Source organism: Schistocerca nitens, chromosome 3 (assembly GCF_023898315.1).
Source record: "Schistocerca nitens isolate TAMUIC-IGC-003100 chromosome 3, iqSchNite1.1, whole genome shotgun sequence".
Classification (NCBI taxonomy): domain Eukaryota; kingdom Metazoa; phylum Arthropoda; class Insecta; order Orthoptera; family Acrididae; genus Schistocerca; species Schistocerca nitens.
In genome coordinates, this window is record NC_064616.1 from 752,782,041 (window position 1) to 752,801,303 (window position 19,263).

At 40.9% G+C, this 19,263-nt stretch overlaps 1 long non-coding RNA gene across 1 annotated transcript in view; it reads left to right on the forward strand.

Annotated features, from left to right (window-relative positions):
- The first annotated feature begins 5,507 nt into the window (after positions 1-5,507).
- The window catches only part of LOC126249748 (uncharacterized), a 317,045-nt gene continuing 303,289 nt past the window's right edge, over positions 5,508-19,263 (forward strand). Inside the window, exon 1 of the long non-coding RNA XR_007545652.1 lies at positions 5,508-5,619. This is a non-coding gene — a long non-coding RNA (uncharacterized LOC126249748). The remainder of the gene's footprint in view (positions 5,620-19,263) is intronic.

Consider the following 19,263-nt stretch of genomic DNA (forward strand, 5'->3'; position numbering starts at 1 on the left):
TGACTGTTTGTCACCATCACTTAACACGCACGTTCGTTCGCATTGTGACTTAGCAGATGATGTTTTTCCGCTTTTCCCGTATGCGGTATAAATAATCGATACGGTGCCTCTTGAATCATCAAACACTTCGGTTCGTTTGGTTACGGAAGACTGTACCATACGAGCTCCATCAGCTTGCCCTCGATCGGATTCGCTTAGCTCCGACATAATGCACCCACAACTACACAGGACACCGTTCTGACCACGAGCGACACTTGCAACGTATTGAGGACAATGCCGTTCGTTGCCAAATGCAACAGCGCAACCTACAGACTCAGCTAGCATCTGCATTTATGTTCAAGCATGTATTTCTCACGGTGTTTCCGTATTTTTGTCCGTCCCCTGTACAGGGCTGCTACACTAAATCCAAGGGTTTTTGTCTTCAGATCTTTTGATAATTATCGCAGTCTTAGCCTTCCACAATTTTGGTGCACTTCCCACTGCTTCGTTCAGCACAGATTTCAAGCACTTACGGTTACGATTAGCGGCTATAGATGTGGGGTACCGTTGGTTCCGAGAGCTTTCCCCATCTTTAACTTGGCCAACGTCATTACCGTATGACTGATTAGTGAAGTATAGTCCATCACTTCATTCATTATGAACTGCTGTCGTTCGATTTTTCTGTTTGATTCTGTCCTTTGGTTTCTTTCTCTCTGCTAATCAACCTTTGTTTCATCTTTGTTTCACTTATTATTGTTGATTACTTGCTTTCTTTGTTACACTTCGGAACATTTTTTGGCTCTGTTAGATGACTTTAACATGAATTACTGAGGACATTTGGTTCTACGTGGTCCTAGAACTCTAACTAAAGCCTCACCTGTAACCACACCGTACCACTGATTCCCAGTGCCAAGTTTAGTAAAACTACGTGTACAGACAGTTTCAGTTGACTGATATCGTTAGTGACCCGTTTATAGTCATGCCAGCTCTTTATCTGTAGTCATGTTGAAATAACGTCGCTCTTGACGCTAGAAAAGATGGGAAAAATATATACACTACCGGTCAAAAGCTTTCGATCATCTATCACAACTATGAATTTGTGGTTAAAAGAGGGATTTCATATCCTCGTTATGATAATAAGACAAGAATAAACATGTAAAGACTAAGCGCTTCTGCCGTGTATCTAACTGGCTGTTCGCATAGAGGGACGTTGATGAGTATCCACAACACTGACGTGTATAGAAAAATTTCCGCTACCAGCCACAATAAAAGAATATTTAATCAACACAAGACCGGTTCCGGGTTTGTGCCCATCCTCAGGTGTATATACATTCATGTACATGTTTATATTGCCGGAGATTACTCTGCAAATACAAAAAAAAAATATTTGCTGGTGACTAAACAGATACAAGTGGAGCAATTGTAAGTGGCAAGGCAGCATTTGTCGAAAATATATCTGTACTTACATAAAGATGAAGCGTCATTATTATAATTATGCTTTGGTGACAGCATCTTTATGTAAGTACAGATACATACATCAAAAAAGGTTTTGCATCACATCCGTTCCGGGAGTTCCGGTACCTGTATAGAAAACTGGAATAGAGATCAACATAAGCATCATTTCCGCCCTTTTTATTGCTCATGAAAACCACACATTGCGTGTTGTACCACCATACAGCGAGACGTTCAAAGGTGGTGGTCCAGATTGCTGTACACACCGGTACCTCTAATACCCAGTAGCACGTCCTCTCGCATTGATGCATGTCTGTATTCGTCGTGGTATACTATCCACAAGTTCATCAAAGCACTGTTGGTCCAGAATGACCCACCCCTCAACGGTGATTCGGCGTAGGTCCGTCAGACTGGTTGTTGGGTCACGTCGTCCATAAATAGCCCTTTCCAAGCTATCCCAGGCACATTCGATAGGGTTCATATCTGGAGATCATGCAGGTCACTCTAGTCGAGCGATGCCGTTATCCTGCAGGAAGTCATTCACAAGATGTGCACGATGAGGGCGCGAATTGTCGTCCATGAACACGAATGCCTCGCCAATTTGCTGCCGATATGGTTACACTATCGGTCGGAGGATGACATTCACGTATCGTACAGCCGTTATGGTGCCTTCCGTGACCACCAGCGGCGTACGTCATCCCCACATAATGCCACCCCAAAACAGCAGGGAACCTCCACCTTGCTGCACTCGCTGGACAGTGTGTCCAAGGCGTTCAGCCTGTCCGGGTTGCCCCCAAATACGGCTCCAACGATTGTCTGGTTGAAGGCATATGCGACACTCATCGGTGAAGATAGCGTGATGCCAATCCTGAGCAGGCCATTCGGCATGTTGCTGGGCCCCTCTGTACCGCGCTGCATGGTGTCGTGGTTACAAAGCTGGACCTCGCCATGGACGTCGAGAGTGGAGTTGCTGTCAGGGCTCCTCCGAACCATAATTCGTAGGTAGCGGTAATCCACTGCAGTAGTAGCCCTTGGGCGGCCCGAGCGTGGCATATCATCGACAGTTCCTGTCTCTCTATATCTCCTCCACGTCCGAACAACATCGCTTTGGTTCACTGCGGGACGCCTGGACACTTCCCTTGTTGAGGGCCTTTCCTGGCACAAAGTAACAATGCGGACGCGATCCAACCGTGGTATTGACTCCCTAGGCATGGTTGAACTACGAACAACACGTACCGTGTACCTTCTTTCTGGTGGAATGACTGGAACTGATCGGCTGTCGGACGCTCTCTGTCTAATAAGTGCTGCTCATGAGTGGTTGTTTACATCTTTGAGAGGGTTTAGTGACATCTCTGAGCAGTCAAAGGGATTGTGTTTGTGATACAATGGCCATAGTCAACGTTTATCTTCAGGAGATCTGAGAACCGGGGTGATGCAAAACTTTTTTTGATATGTGTAGGATGAGCTTGACAGGGAGGTCAGAAAACTGAGGTCATCTAATGTTGAAGATCTGTGGAATAGTTTACAGGCGTGTTGGACTGCAAAATCTGCACCGACGCTACAAAATCTTATCTCCAGAACGCCCAGAGTTTGTGTAGCTGTTCTGAGGGCAAAGTGTGGCTACTTTGAAGAGACTAAAATCTAAAGCATATTGTATTGTACTTAGAGTGAAAATATTTATTTTGTTGGTCTGTTTAGTTTGTACGATGTGTCTGTACAATGAAATAAAGTATCTATTTTTCATCGTGGGTGATCGAAAAATTTGACCAGCAGCGTAGATGCGACGAGTTTGAGATTTTGTCCTTTCCATCTTCCTGAGTCGTACCTTTTCTATTCTCAGCACTTCTCGCCTACTGTGTCACAAAATCTGTTTACATCATGAAGGTTTGTGAACCCTATCAAGTCCCGGATATTATATGAAAGCACTGCCGACGTCGAATTTGTTTAATAGTCCCTCCTGCAACAAAAGGACTGCGTATTTCCCTATGTTACTAAACATAATTTATTTATTCTTAAGTGTATTTGTAACTGACTTTTAGTTGCCTCACAGAGCCATAAGTCTGCTGCATTTCTGCTAGTCTGTGTCTGTTACGGACTCGAATCCACTGCACACCGATAGGTACTACATCTGTTTTCGACCCTCCAGAATCGAAGTATTCGAACGCATTCTCTTCCTCGCTGTGTGTCTCCCGACTGTAAGTGTTCGTCTCTTCGCCAGCCTCCCTCTCGTTTGCTTCTCAAGTTTTCCTGGTTTACATGATGTCTTTTTAGTTTTTCGGCTTCTTTTTCCCGCATTTACAGATATACAAGTTGTATAGGTTAATTACCGTCTTTTGCAATTGTAATGAAAGTCTTATTAAGACCAGACGCCGTTCGCTTTATTCTAAAGCATCTTCAGTGGTCAGTTTTTTTTTCCTTCATTTTTCTTGTACTTCCAGGTATATGTGTTGGGTTTTCAGCACCCAGACTTTCACTACACTAAATATACTCACGTTTATGTGTTGAAACGAACTACTGTCATCAAGCCATTTCGTGTGTTTTGATTTGTGAATAGCAATAGCAATACTGCTAGCCTCCACGGGCTGCTTACACCACATTGGCCTTCTAGCATTAAGGCGGAAGTACGCGCGTTACGCGGGATTTTAAGTTTTAGTTCGTTGGTTTTTAAAAGAGCTTGTGTCTACCGAATCTTATATTCTACGGGGTGTTATCCGGCCTGGCTCATTCAATATTTATGCTTTGTACATTTGACAAGGATCTTTGTGTGCACTAGTTTTATTTTGACGGCCCACCATTGTGGTTTGACTCTTAACCTGGGTAACTTCCCGAAAGCTGGGACTCCGTAATTGTGCATCTACATTGTGGAAATATAACCATTACAAACCAGAAGATGCATCTATACTGACGTGAAACCAGTAGTTGTTGATGAAGCACTTTCGTATAGCTTTGCGAGTTTTAGAAACATCTCATCGTTCTTGACTTTTTGATTGATATAATTTTTATGATAATTTGAATGGTTGTTGAGTGTTGTTATTGTTATTCATAATGCCTCTGAGCTGTGGTTGCCCTCCTCAGAAAGTCGTGTGTTATAGCAATAGCTATTCACAAAACAAAACACGAAATGGCAGGATGACAGTGGTTCGTCTCAACACAGAAATATATATATATATATATATATATATATATATATATATATATATATATATATATATATATATTGCTGTGAAAGTGCTGCCTGCTGAAAACCCAACACATGGAAGAACAAGAAGAATGAAGTAAACAACAAAAAGGCCTTACCTCTGAAGATGCTTTCGAGTAATGTGAAATGCGTCTGGTCTTAATAAGACTTTCATTAGAGTTGTAAAAGACGGAATTAGCCTATACAACTTGTTTCCTGGTTTCTTTAAACTGTGCCTCGAGACCAGTGGTCCTCCCCTGTTGGTCGTTTTGTTCGTCCAAGTAAGCAGTCCGTGATATGGGCTCAGAAACTTCCCCTCCGGACTCTCCGTAGCTACCCCTACCGTCCCTCCCGAGGTGAAACCACCTGCTCAGAAAATATCTCAGTGCCAGTGATGACGACTGCTGTATTAGGAGACTCATGACGAAATGATACAGACAGTACGAATGAAAAATCACCCAAGTGATGGTGGTATTCTGTCTGTTTGAGCATGGCAGCAGAATTATTCTACGGTACACGTTCACAATTGTGCGGACAACACTCCTTACCCCTGCGTTACGATTGCAGCGAGATGCAAGAGAGTGTACCACAGTACCGAGCCCCAAACATGCGTGCGTGAGAGCTTTTCCGCGTTGTGCCATAACAATCATTGTTAAAATTGGGCGCGTAATACGGGAGCAGCACGCGGTGCAGATATTTTCCAGAGTTTTCAGTGAGGCTGAGCGCGCGTGCGGAGCTGCCGCCCCTCCACGCGCGCCCTTCCCTCCCCCAACCCCTCCCCACCCCCACTCCTGCCCCCACCATCTGACGTGCACAGCTCTCCCCACCAGGCTTAGCCGGCAACTCAAAACCTACCCAGCGCGGCACCTAACGACCGATATCTTACTGGACACGCTCCGTCGCCAAACCGGCCGCCTCCTTCCGCTTTCTCAGGCGTGTCTCCACAGCGTCGAGACGTGCCACTGCCTAGCGGTGCCTATTTTCACGCAAGATCACAGCGACAGTAGCAGGTAAGTGCGTCACTGAAATTGCAAGCAGCCGCTCGGTGAGTTCGGTGATTACTGCGTGTGCGATGCAAACATATTGACATTACGCATTCTGAAAATCTGTCGAGATGTTCACTGAAAAGTACGAAAGCGTGGTCGCCGATTGCGGTAGCCGGTGATACGTAGATTGCAGTTTCCGAACGAGGTTCTCGTAAATGCGAGTACACTAACGAGGCTGTGTACTTGTTTTGTTGTTAAATGCACAAGCGACTAATTCCGGGAGCGGTAGACGAGGTTCATGCGTGAGGCGAGCCCTTTGTCTCCCCACCTCGCAGCTGCTGTCGTATTTAGAATGTAGGAAGCACTGGTCGGCGGCGGGGGCGGGAGGGGAAAGGAGGGGATTGGCCGCTGCGGAGACGGGGAGGGGATATGATTATTGACTTGGAGTGTTCCATAATCTAGCCTCGGCGCTCGTTCGTGCTACGCTGAATGCTGCCTGCTTCGCCTGACACCCAAGTTCACAGGCGACCATCTTGTGCTCGGGTTGATTCTAAACTTGACGCAGACGCACAGTGACCTACAACTGCTTGAAAATCGCACATAGAGACGTGATTTACGAGTGTACTGACAGTACCACGTGGTTCGACCGTGTCCTTGACATTCGCTAGGTTTGTTACACATACACTAAACTATAAACAGATACTTTTAGCTGTCAGCGATTGCGTGTAAGGAAAGCGGACTGTGTAGGAATAAACTAACCGAATGAAAATAGCGCACAGGAGTGTGAGACGAGAACTTCCAGGGCAAGAGAAAATACAGTCGAGAGGAACTTAAGGTCAGTGCACTCTAACAGTAAACTGTGTTGTCCAGTGATAGTAGTAAAGGAAATTGTCTCGGCGGTGTAGACGCGAAATTTTAGTTCAGCTGTAGTATTGTGCATAGTTTGCGACGCTGATGTGTAATTACTGTAGAATTAATTAGCTCCACTACACATTAATTAAGAAATCTGTATTACTTGAAATCATTCGAAATACATTTATACAGAGAGGACAGCAGTTTTTATGATTGCATGATTGTCTTTAGGTGATAACTGCTGATTGTTATTTAAGAGTTTTCAGTGTAATAATTCCCTAATGATATTTGTCTTCTGCATGAATAAGAGTGGCTTGCTCTGATTGTACACTACTGTGCTAACAATATTTTGTTTGTATTACAAATTTACACACATAATTTTAACAGCAAGAATCTTTTTGCTAAAGATTTGAACGTTCGGAATAGGAAGACCATTATTGAAGGATAATTTGTACTCAGTGTCAGAGAATTTCAGTAATTTTAAACTTCGTAGTTAATTTTCTTATTCAATAAAAGTGTACTGCTTTGTTCATAAATAGTTATTGTATGGTCCCAGGGAAGTGAAACCATTTCTTTCACTGCCACGCATCCGTACTTTGTGTGCATTACTGTATCAGCTTTACACACTCAGCTGAAAGCAATTAGATTCGCTATTGATGAATTAGGGAAAATCTTGCGCATCTTTGAACAGTGCTTCGGAGTTATTAATTGTACATGGATTTACAGCTGTCAGTAAGATATGTTCAATGACATAAGGGAGGTGTTGAATGAATTTTTTATGGTTTGTTTTTATAATCATGTGCTGAATTACTTTTGTAGGATTTGGTGTAAAACTGTCTAGAATATAGGTAAAAATTATACGTACTTGCGATGCGGCCACTAGCACTACTGATAATTTCCGAGAGCTTTAACTAAGGACAGTATTTAATTCCTTAAATCTGTGTGTACGAACAGCTGTATTGTGACTCATACTCGCATACACGTACAAATGTTTATTCGCTGCATTTTATGAACTGATAAATCTTGTATGCTACTTACAGCGATATGTTTATGGAGCCATTAACAATTAAGCTAAGTAGCCTGTAAAAGTTATACAGTTACACCAATAAATTTACTTCTGTTAGTGTCCGATGAAGCAAACATTATCAAAACGATCTGAATAACAGTTTTTTTTTCATTAATGTGATAGTTCTCAGGTTTTTGCAGTGTACTTTGTGAATGCTACAGTCACATCGCTGTCATTATCGCTAATTAAAGCACAAAGACATTAATTGTTCTGAAAACAAACTTTGATGGAGAAGGATGATTAGTCACGCATTTAACTCTTCGAACTTCATGTTCGTCAATGACAGATTTATTTTCGTTTATCACTTACCTTAATTGCTCTGTCGGAAATTCTCTTCTGCAAACTTAAAAAAATCGTCAAAATTTACATAGTGAGCAAGTAATCATACATCGTGTCAGTTTCTGTTTACGGTGTCGAAATAGCAGTATAGAAACATCAGCGAAAGATGTATAAGGTGTCTTTCAATAATCTCACTTACTAATTATTTGTATTATCACTTATTGCAGGATTCCAAACCAGAAAAATAGTTATTACTTACGTCTTGATTTTTAAATACTCCGTTTTGTTTGATAGTGCGACTCTGTACTAAGAAGTAAAAGGTCCTTACATAGTTTAGAACATTCGTATGAACCGAGATCTGAAGTCCCCCAAATATTAATACATGCATGTGATAGTATGTGCGATTACGTCAGATCATTTGTGATCCTCCTAAAAAGATACGTAGCCAAAAATGCAGCATGAGAGGATGCTAACTGCGTGATGAGGGATACGGTACAGAGTTTGGTATTTGATTTTATGTTGACATCAAAGACACGAGGGAAAAAACCCCGGTGCATCATCCGCGTGCTAAGATTCAATAGAAAACGAGAAAGGTTACGGTCAGGGCCACAATATGAGTCGAGTATGGTTACGTTATTAGTGACATAATTAAGATGTGTTGCTATTGATGAAAACAAACAACGTTCTTGCTAAAAATACACTGTACACGTTTAACGATTAATTTATTTCTGTATTACAAACAGCTTTGATACAGTCTTTCACGTTCCCGCTGCTTTTATTTATGAAACTCGGACAATGAATTTGTCTCCAATAGGCGCCCTTCTTTCAAGGAACAAAGGCGTGTGGATAATAATCGAACTGCGCTACATTGTGTATCATTAAACGTTACAGAGCGCTTTTGCATTTTTAGATTTCAAGAAACAAGTAAACAAATCGCACTATGTACTGAGCGCAATTTTCGTCAAAAAAGGAACAGCTCAGATGTATTTTTGGCTATCTGATGAGCGTGATGAACTGTTTTCCTTTCATACATTCTAAACATTTATTGTTATCCGCTGACTTTTTTCGATTACTTAAACGGTGACTGAATGACTGAAAGTGCTATTGGAAGCGCTTTGTCACCTCTGTCGGCTTGTTTTTCGTTCTTCATTCGTCCATTATCGATTAAATTTATTAAGTACTATGCCGAGTAGGCAGAGCTATCAGACATACGACACTAGATATATTATATTGGCGTAGGGTTGCATTGTATGTGATATTAACTGCCTAGTGTGCACGTTACGTTTTTTGTTTTGGATTCCGTGACCTGCTGTTTGCGCTAGGGTGCTGAGCCAGGTGAAATCTATTGACATGAATCGTTATACCTGTGCAGCGCGAGCAAGGCCTGCGTCTTGCGTGTGCCACGGCGGCCCAGCAAGCACCTCTATCGATTACTCGCCCACTCGTCATTCCGCATTTATCTTCAATGAGCGCCAGTGGCGTACAAACTGACATGCTGGATGAAGAGTGGCCGTGACTTATCTGCGTGAAAACTTTCCCGCGCAACGCGTTACCGAAGCAGATCAGAATATTTAATGATATCCGAGTTACAAGGAGAGGTACAGAGAAGATCATTTTGCTTTAGCGTCGGTAGGAAAGCTATGTTTTTGTCAGATCTCTAGTATCTGTAATTGTTTTATCCTCGAACCCTAAAAGACGTAATTAGCTACTCCGGCAAAAGACGTATTTACGATTCAGCTATTTGCTTTTATTTTTACTGCCTTACAGGATATAAATTAACACGAATTACAAATTTCTTAATTATAGTGATCGCATCTACCATAATTGGCGTTTGGCACTGAAGTGTTGTCTGCCTCATAAGTAGAAAAACTATACCGGGTTGTCATCTTCTTCCTAGGTACAAAAGAATCTTCGCTCGACACTTCACATAAATTTTTTAAGACAATGACTTAAGTGGCTCTCTGCAACTACTACAGGATTTTTTAGCTGCTCTTCAAATTCAGAGCAGCTCGAAACAAAATGTACAATACTAGTGGAGCGATGTGATTGACTCACATTTATTAGCGACAGCTTGTTTCTAAAAACATAGTTCTTTCCCAAGGCATCAGACTTTTTCCTCTCCAGTAAGAAAAAAATTAAATCGCACTGTATCTGAAGGCGAATACCTTATTTCAGCTTTAAAGTAAAGGAGCACATGTAGCACTCCATTAGCAAACCTAGTAAGTGTATTTTATAGCAAGGTGACAACGATGAACTTGTCCATCAGGTCACTTTAATTTCCTTCACAGTAACTTAGGTTTGAGAAATGGACCGCTCTCGGAGCTCATGGAAACATAAATTTTAGCATACCCAATCCTGGATTGAAGATTCCTGTCGCATCCTGTGTTTGAAATTCATGTTACTCGTAACCCGTATTCTTCCGCTTTGTTTGAACTACTGATTTCACTGGGTCTGTAACTGTCCTAAATGAAAATCAATGTTCATTAATTTTTAAAATTTTAAAACGCTCACTGCGTGCACAAAGGTGACAAATGTTCCTCAGATTCAGCTGTCATTTACATTATTAACAGACTTCAAACGCTTCCCTATTCACAACAATAGGCGCGATCTCAAAATGACTATGCACTAGACATAATTTTCAAAAAAAATCCCGTTTAAGAATATGGTACCGGATTGTGGTGTTGCGATAATAAACGAAATCAACTGTAGCACTGAAAATCAACACATTGCTTTTCTGAAAATAAATTATGTAAAACTTTTATCCCTTAAGGGCATGGGACACTGCGACGGTGATGAATAAAGGTTTTCAGGGACCACTGCAGCTGGTCGTCTTTTGTGATGGTAGAATTTTTATTTTCCCATTACGTGTTTGAAGTCGCCTAGCGACTCACGATCAAGTGATACAGTGCTTAGTGTTCATTCATGGCATTGTGGGGGCCGATGTTTAGGATTATATCATTCCATAGGATTACTCCTGCTGTACAAATAACTTTTGAAAATATTGTTTACGTTCGCCAGTTATGTTATCATACAACACTATATATACTTTGCCATAAGAAACAACTCCCTCGTCTTTTACATGACATAAACAAACCAAAGACTTTTCAGAAATTTTTGAAAAGCCTTACAGTGAGTTATATTTTGCATGTAATAGACCCCTGATTTGCCAATGACCCGTTATAGAACATTCTATAATTATAGGCGTTCGTGATAAGTTTTTCTTTGTCTTCGGAACTGTCAACGCTTTTTTTAAATATACTTTACTCACCCAGTCGAGGCTATGTGGATTAGTCGATATTCTTTATTGCTTTTCTCTGTAGAGCAAATTAAATACCAAAGTAAAATCTTTAACTGGATGATTCTAACTCATCTGATTAGCTTAGACTTTAATACCGGTTTCATACCTTACGCTAGAGTTATTTGCCTCTGCGTTCGAACAGGCCGGATGTGAGAGCGGAGATGATGATATAGTCATAATGCGTTTGGATCTGAAGATAATTTCTATTTACGATGAAAACAACGGCTTTCTGCTTTATCCTTCCCTTTGACTTAATCATAGACATGTGATCCACACGTCTCGGCCTGAGATTTATTCTTAGAAACATACGTGTAGCGTTGGAATCGAACTTAACGAAATATAAACAAATCAACAGGAACAAGACAACATATTTTTTGTTACTTCGTGAAGTTCGACATCCCGTTCAATTTGTTAAATGAAACTAGGTTATTCTAATAAGGAAATATCACGGGGCATCGCAGAACCAACTCATTACTGTAAGTTGAGTACATTTCCAGTTGTGAATAACTTGTGAGTAGTTTTTACGAACGAAATGAGGTGTTTATATGTTCTTAATTTTGTGAAGTAGACCCAAACAAACAAATGTCCGCTCTTGCTGAGAGAACTGGCTGCGAATGTAATTATATATTTATAATATCTTCAGTGGCCTAGGCACGGAGTAACTATTTCAAATGACACTCTTCAATAAACGAATAACACGTGTAGATAGAAGCGAATGCTCCGGTGCAGTCACATATCAAGATCTTTCGTCGTAGACACAGGTCCGAATACGTTAGGCAGTTTGTGCTCGTGCCAGCTGAGGCAGTAATTTTTGATAGGTGTGCGCATTACCACAAAACGCTGAACAGGTTGACTAAGGGTTTTGGTTCGTCAGCACATGTCTTGTGTTCCGAGCGGAGAATTGCTGTGGTCCGCGAACACCGTGGCTGTTGAAACAGTGTGTGCCCGGCCACTTGGGGTGTCCAGTTGTACGAATCAACTCTTCCCTTGCATCCGTTAGCCTCTTTTACCGTCGCTATAAAATTTCAGCTTGGTGTGTGTGGCTTCTTCTAGTTCTCCAGGACACTATCAGTCAATGCATGGCGTGCTTCAGTTTTCTCTGCGATCGCCAATTTCTTCTCTGCATGGTGTGCTTAAGTTTTCCCTACAGACATTATTCTCTGCATGGTAAAGTTACTGCCAAGCTATTTTTACCTCTTTTTTTGTAAAGACTAACAGGAATGTGTTGCAATTGCAAGGGGCATGCAGAGTAAGAAACAAATATTGGTGAGGTTTTCTCTCCATTTGAACTAAGCTGTTGCCGACATATAGCGTCGCGCATAGACTCCTTCAGCGTCGCGTATACACTCCCTCTCTTTTGTGTTTTACGAGCTATGTCTTCAAATGCCGAGTGAGAATTATATGCGGTTGTATGTTCGTGGTCATACGAATAAAACACGAATTTCTTACGATGTTATACTATTTAGACACTCAAACCTTGGCAGCTCGTTACATCTCCTATTATGTGCCGCTTATGACACCTCTACGCTCACATCAGAACAACTCATAAGAGTATCACGATCTCAGTACTGTTCAGCAATTAGTTTGGTGACGATTAGGTGCAGGTTTATCTATAAAGCGATACAAAAAAGTTAAACTGCTAAAGAAGAACAAGAATATACGAAAAGACGACGCAATGTAATTTCAAATTACAACTACAACAACAATAAAACATAGCATAAAATTTATTTATTTGTGTTGCGAGAGGCACAACTATTGAGCAATTCTTCCCCATCAAGATTCTCACATATCTTCCGGAAAAGTTTATAAAGCAACTCACGGAAGAGCCATATGACGCTCGCTATGAAGCATAGTTTCTTTGGATAATCTGCATAGTTCAGAGGAGAAGAGTGTCTCACTAGCGACGTCAGAAGAAAGAAATACTCAATTTGCGCGAGTTAACATTTTATCAGTCTTCAAGATAAGGTAATTTTTGGTTGGCAAAACTGATGCAACATTAGGTTTTCTTAAAAGCGAACGAAATTAAAAAAAAAGTGGGTAAATGCTAGACTAGCAGACCAAAGGTGGAGGAATCAATTCCCAGTTAGTGCTATCATTTTTTCTGTGATGAATCGCTTGCTTAAACCCTGACAATGATTTTTAAATGCGAAAAATATTACTTGCGCTGTGAATCGCAATCGGCATTAAATTGAAGGTCATAATTGACTGAGCAAGCCTGTTCAGGAAGGACAAGGGCATACCAACTCTAGTTGTACCTTGCCTCGTAAAGAACTCCCGAGTTTAAACCAACATTCGGATTCACATTATTTTAACGATGCTGATGGTGTTTCAGCGCCGTTGCCGTGGATTAGATGGCTTGAAGAAACACAGCAACTACACACTTGAGAGCGGCTGCACGAAGTGAAATAATTAATTCATTGTTGTTGAAAGTATTGTTTGGAGTCGCTTAAGCCACAGGAAATACCGATGTACTCACTTCTCGTGTCTGATCAAGATTCACGTTCGGCTTGTTTTTAACTTTTGATTCGCCTGTCCAGATCATAAATGCATGATTTTATCGACGTTTCATGAAAGAAAATCCGTTTAAGAGACACTTATGCATCGTTCGCATATAATGAACCCACAAGCATGATAAAATTTCACATTCTGAACTGCAGAGCCAGAGGAGCTGAAAGTTGCCACCGCAAATGAATTTCCTGTCTGAAATGGTAAACTGATTGTTAGAAATGTACAATAACAGCTTTGCATCTACAAGCACAGCCTACAAATCACGGATAAGTGAGTGCCGGAGACGACTTGTTTGTTATTGTACGCTACATCAAGAACCCGTTGCGATTTTTTTTTACTGGTAATTGCCCAACAATATACAACCATTCAACACACTTTTATAGTATGGTTTCTGTAGCTATTCTAATGTGTGTTACATTAACTGACATTTACAAAGATAGAGATAGTAATAAATGATTCACACACATACCACTAGAAAAAAAGTATTGTAAATGTATCATTAGCAAATATTCATCATAGAAAGACAAAAATGATGAACATAACGTCTCGAGATAGTCTGTATATAGTTTTAGACCCCATTTTATATAAGCTGGTTTTCATGTTACGACAGAAAGACTGCCGTCATGTTGGAAAACGAACCTCTGTATTAACTAATGCCCGGATAAATTACTTTTGCTATCTCATGTGCCTGTTCCACGAAATTATTATTTGGTTAATGTCCCTTCATCGCACAGAACGTAGTCTGAAAATTCATTCAATCCAACAGGTTGGTTGGAAATGTACCGTGTTTGAATCGCTTGGCGTAATCGTTACATGGATCAGCTGCTTCTTTACCAGCTGGTGAATCTTGTAGATGATTGTATTTCTGGCTGCAGCCGACCGTAGTGAACTCCCTTTATGATTTTGATTGAAACCCATTGCATCTGATAGTTATACTTTGCCTCGCTATTATTTAAGCTCAACATTTCTTAATGAAGGAATCGACAATTTAGGGATATTGCCTGATCTTACTGCTAGTTTGTCTAAGCCATGCAGTGTTTCATCACGAGAGGTGTCACTGTGGACAGAGATCGACACGATATTTGTTGTTCCTGAGTACGCTCAAGAATCGGTTACCATCACTATGCTATTCTTTGTGTAAGATCTGCTATATTTAACTACTTGTCTAATTGAGATGGCTCCCGAATATTGGACTGTTCACTCCTTAGGGTGGAGAATATACCTTTACATCTGTAGATTTCGTCTCGTTAAGAAAAGTGGATTAAGTTTTGTATACTAGGAAGTCCTGTATCCAGTCACAAATCTAGTAACCGGTAAGCACTATTTTGTTCACCTGACGATAGTGCGGAATTCTATGGAAGGGGTGTGTGGATGTAGACTTTCCCGCCGCAAACTACAGATGAAAAGATTTCGTATTTTCTGCCGCGTGGCAGTGATGACGTATCGTGAGGTTTCGATGCTGGCTAGAAGATAATGAGTATAAAAATCGTCGTAACGTCGCGTTATGTCAGTGCCACCACCAACTGGAAACGCGAAAGGCTTACATCTATATCGAATGCCCTCGGACTGTCAAGAAATACGGTATCAGTGAAGACGCCAGTTTCAGGACTACCCAAAGGTCAGTTACTGTTTATAATAAGTCTGTCTAAAACGTTTCGAGAAAGGATCAATTTAAAAAGTGGGACAAAGTTAAGAGGGCTGTTTTAATACTACATATTCCCCCCCCCCCCCCCCGACTTGAGTACAATGCACAGAACGTTCAAACGACCATACGAAAATGTCAGAAAAGTCATTTGCGATGTTGTACAACCGCGCGTCACATTCTCACCTTCGGTCTTGGCGTACCATCAGACCTCCCTCCGCCGGTCGGTGTGGCCGTGCGGTCTAGGCGCTTCAGTCTGAAACCGCGTGACCGCTCCGGTCGCAGGTTCGAATCCTGCCTCGGGCATGGATGTGTGTGATGTCCTTAGGTTAGTTAGGTTTAAGTAGTTCTAAGTTCTAGGGGACTGATGACCACAGATGTTAAGTCCCATAGTGCTCAGAGCCATTTGAACCATTTAGACCTCCCCCCCCCCCCCCCCCAAGTCGCTGCAAGTGTTCATGCGTCGTTGTTTTTGTTCGAGAGAGAAGGTGTGCGGGACAAACTTTGCATGTACCCTTCTCTTCTTCAAAACCTTCTGAAGAATGGTTCGAACAGTTGATTTGAGGACATTGCTCCTTTGCGATTTGTGACAATAATCTTGACACACAACAGACTGTCCGATAGCGCAACTGTTGTTTACCGTAGTTACCGCGGCGACGTCGCTTATACGCTAGGGATAACATCAGTCTCGGAACTTTCTGGACGGACATCGCATATAAATAATCTAGTGGATAACGCCTGAAGCTTCATGAGGCTGTTTATAGACTATGCTGTTGTCTATAAAAAGACGTGCAACGCCAGAAGACTAGCGAAATGCAGGAAGACCTGCGTATGATCAATGATTGATACAGGGACTTGCACTTAACTTTGTACACAAAGAAATTTAAAATATTACTAATAATTGGGGGAAGAGAACCCTTAGTGCTCCATTACGCTACTAGCGATAAATCGCTGGAAATGGTAACAATCGTAAAATACCTAGGAGTAGCGTCCAGAGCGACCTGAAGTGGTATGACCACATAATATTAATTGCAGGAAAAACAGATGCCAATTTGATATCCGTGAGAAGAAACTTAGGGAAATTTAATACACCCAGGGAAGGAGTGGCTTACAAGACAGATGTAAAACCGATTCTTAATTCATGCTCATTAGGCTGGTATCCATATATTGTTGGATTAGTAGTCTATTCTCCTCTGTCAGCCTATAAAATAAGCGATTTTTACAATTTTTTGGAAAAACGAATGAAGTAATTAACGTAAATATTTTTGCTCATTATTTATTGATTCTTGGACCATATTTTCTGGTTGTTTTAAAGAAATTCAGTCAACATTAAACCCCCATCCGGAGTGTTAAAAGTTGCTCCTCCAAAATGAGGTGTGCCCATGACTCAAGTCCTGCAGTCTGCAAATCTTATATAAAATCAAAAAACAAATTTTCTTAAACTGTAGGATATTCCATACGGAATAATAATACAGTTTTTTGAAATTTGACAAAATAATGAAATGGCGGACGTTTGAAACAAAGAGGTAGTTTTGTTGTGTGTGTTTGAGTAACTAATGAAAAAATTAAAATAAAAAATAGTCTATTACTCATTGCTGACATACCCGAGGAGTAATGGAGCCAAATTTCAGAAGGATTTCTTTATAAGTGTACTCGCAATCAATTCCGTCAGCTTGAGATACAGTGTATTTCAGGCTGACGGAATGCATTGAGGACACTAATGAAGATATCTTTCTGAAATTAGGCTGAACTATTCCTCGAGCATGTCCGCAAGGAGTAACAGGTTTTTTTATTTTAATTTATTCATTAGTTACTGCAAAAAGTAACCAAAAACTAACGACAGACTACATCTTTGTTTCAAACGACAGCCATTTTATTATTTTGCCAAATGTCGAGAAAACTGTGCAATTACTCCGTACGCAATGCCCTACAAAAAAATGGTTCAAATGGCTCTGAGCACTATGGGACTCAACTGCTGTGGTCATCAGTCCCCTAGAACTTAGAACTACTTAAACCTAACTAACCTAAGGACATCACACACATCCATGTCCGATGCAGGATTCGAACCTGCGACCGTAGCAGTCGCACGGTTCCGGACTGCGCGCCTAGAACCGCGAGACCACCGCGGCCGGCAAATGCCCTACACATTAGCGCTATTGTTTGCTGTTTGGTTTCAGATAAGATTTGTAGACTGCAGGACGTCCGTCATGGACAACGCTCATTCTGTACAGAGCAACTTTAACTTTTCGGCTGGGGCTTAATGATGAGTGATTTTTTTAATCGTAAAATGTTAATCAAGAATCAATAAGTAATATGCAAAAAGATTTGCGATGATGCTTCATTTGTTTTTCCAAAAAGTCCTAAAAATCGCTAATTTTATAGGCTGACTGAGAAGCACGGACCGTTAATGGAAGAATCAGGTAACAACCACGAAGAGTGCACGTTTCGACACGGGATCGTTTAAGAATCGCGAGAGCGGTACGGAGATGGTCAAGAAACTTCAGTGGCACATACTACAATAAAGGCGTTGTGTATCACGGTAATATTTTACTGTTGACGTTCCGAGAGATAGCGATCGAAGAGGAGTAGGGAAACATATTACTTCTAGCCAAACGATCACGATGAGAAAATCAGATAAGTTAGTGCTCTTACAGAGGTTTATCGACAGTCGTTCTTCCCACGCACCATTCACGAATGGAACAGAGAATGAGTGCAATGATATAGCTGCCAGCTGTACTCTTCATCACACACCGTAACGTGACTTGCGAAGAATAGATGTAGAAGGAAAGAGTATTGTGATGGGAGATTGTGTTGAATATAGAGGGATGCACTGAGAGACGAATCTGGATGCAATTTAGTTACGATATCCTTTCACGGCGTTCTAGCCGTAGATGAAGATAACGCTTATGTGGTGTTACCGAAGTACACTTTCGATGGACGAACTGCAATACTATTTAAAGACGAGAAGTTACCAAAAATCTCGAAAAATTCCTGACCGATTTACTTCAAATTTTTACATGTTGCACTAATAAAAGCTCTGATGACCATATATATGAAAAGGGGAAATATTGTCAGCAAAAATCTCGAAAAGTCCGTGACCGATTTACTTCAAGTTTTTAGACAGTGCTATAATAAACATTCAACATTTGGACGGGTGCAGGCTATATATTTTTTAATAAATATGGTATATAATATTAAATATTTAAATGGAAATTTTGTTAGTGAAAAAGTTCTTGACCGATTTGCTTCAAATTTATACATGATACTCAAACTTTCAGATGAACATCGGCTACATTTGTTTAAAGACTAATGTAAAGGTGTTCTGTTAACACCGACTACGAGAAAGAAAATTCTGTGCTGTGCTGTGAAAAAGAGCGGTTTAGTTTTCCTACCTGCAATGAGTTTTAACTACGAGAGCAGGGAATTTAAACCATTAGGCAAATTTTCTGTTCCATACATATTCTTTTCATTATATACAGGGTGTCCCATTTATCTTGACCACCCTAAATAAGTGTTTGTCGTTATGCAAATTACAAAATGTTTCAAGCAAATGTTCTTTAGCCGTCAGGAGGACATCAATCAGCATTATTGCCTTCGTTGTGGGTTTGATTTTTACAAAGATGTAAACAGCGGTATGACTTTTTTAAATGGCACCCTGTATTTTTAATTCGGTAATTCATTTCCTCCCCTAAAGACCTATTCAAAAATGTGTCACAGTGTACCATTCACTGAAACACAGCGTTATTAATTACATAACGCAACATTGACGTTGACGCTCCCAGCGCTTAGTGCAGGTACTCGGGGTAATGGAACATATCCACGTGCTGACGTTGACAGAGGAGAAATGTAAACATAAGTAGAATGCACACCCGTCATTCCCTCAACCATCGTCGGTTGAAGAGTTGTGTGAGTAGAATGTACAGCAATGAAGAGTAGGTAGAAGTGCTACTCATCTATGGGGAATGTAAGTTAGTAGAACAGTAATTGCAATACTGTTTTCTTATGTACGGGTACATTTAGTAT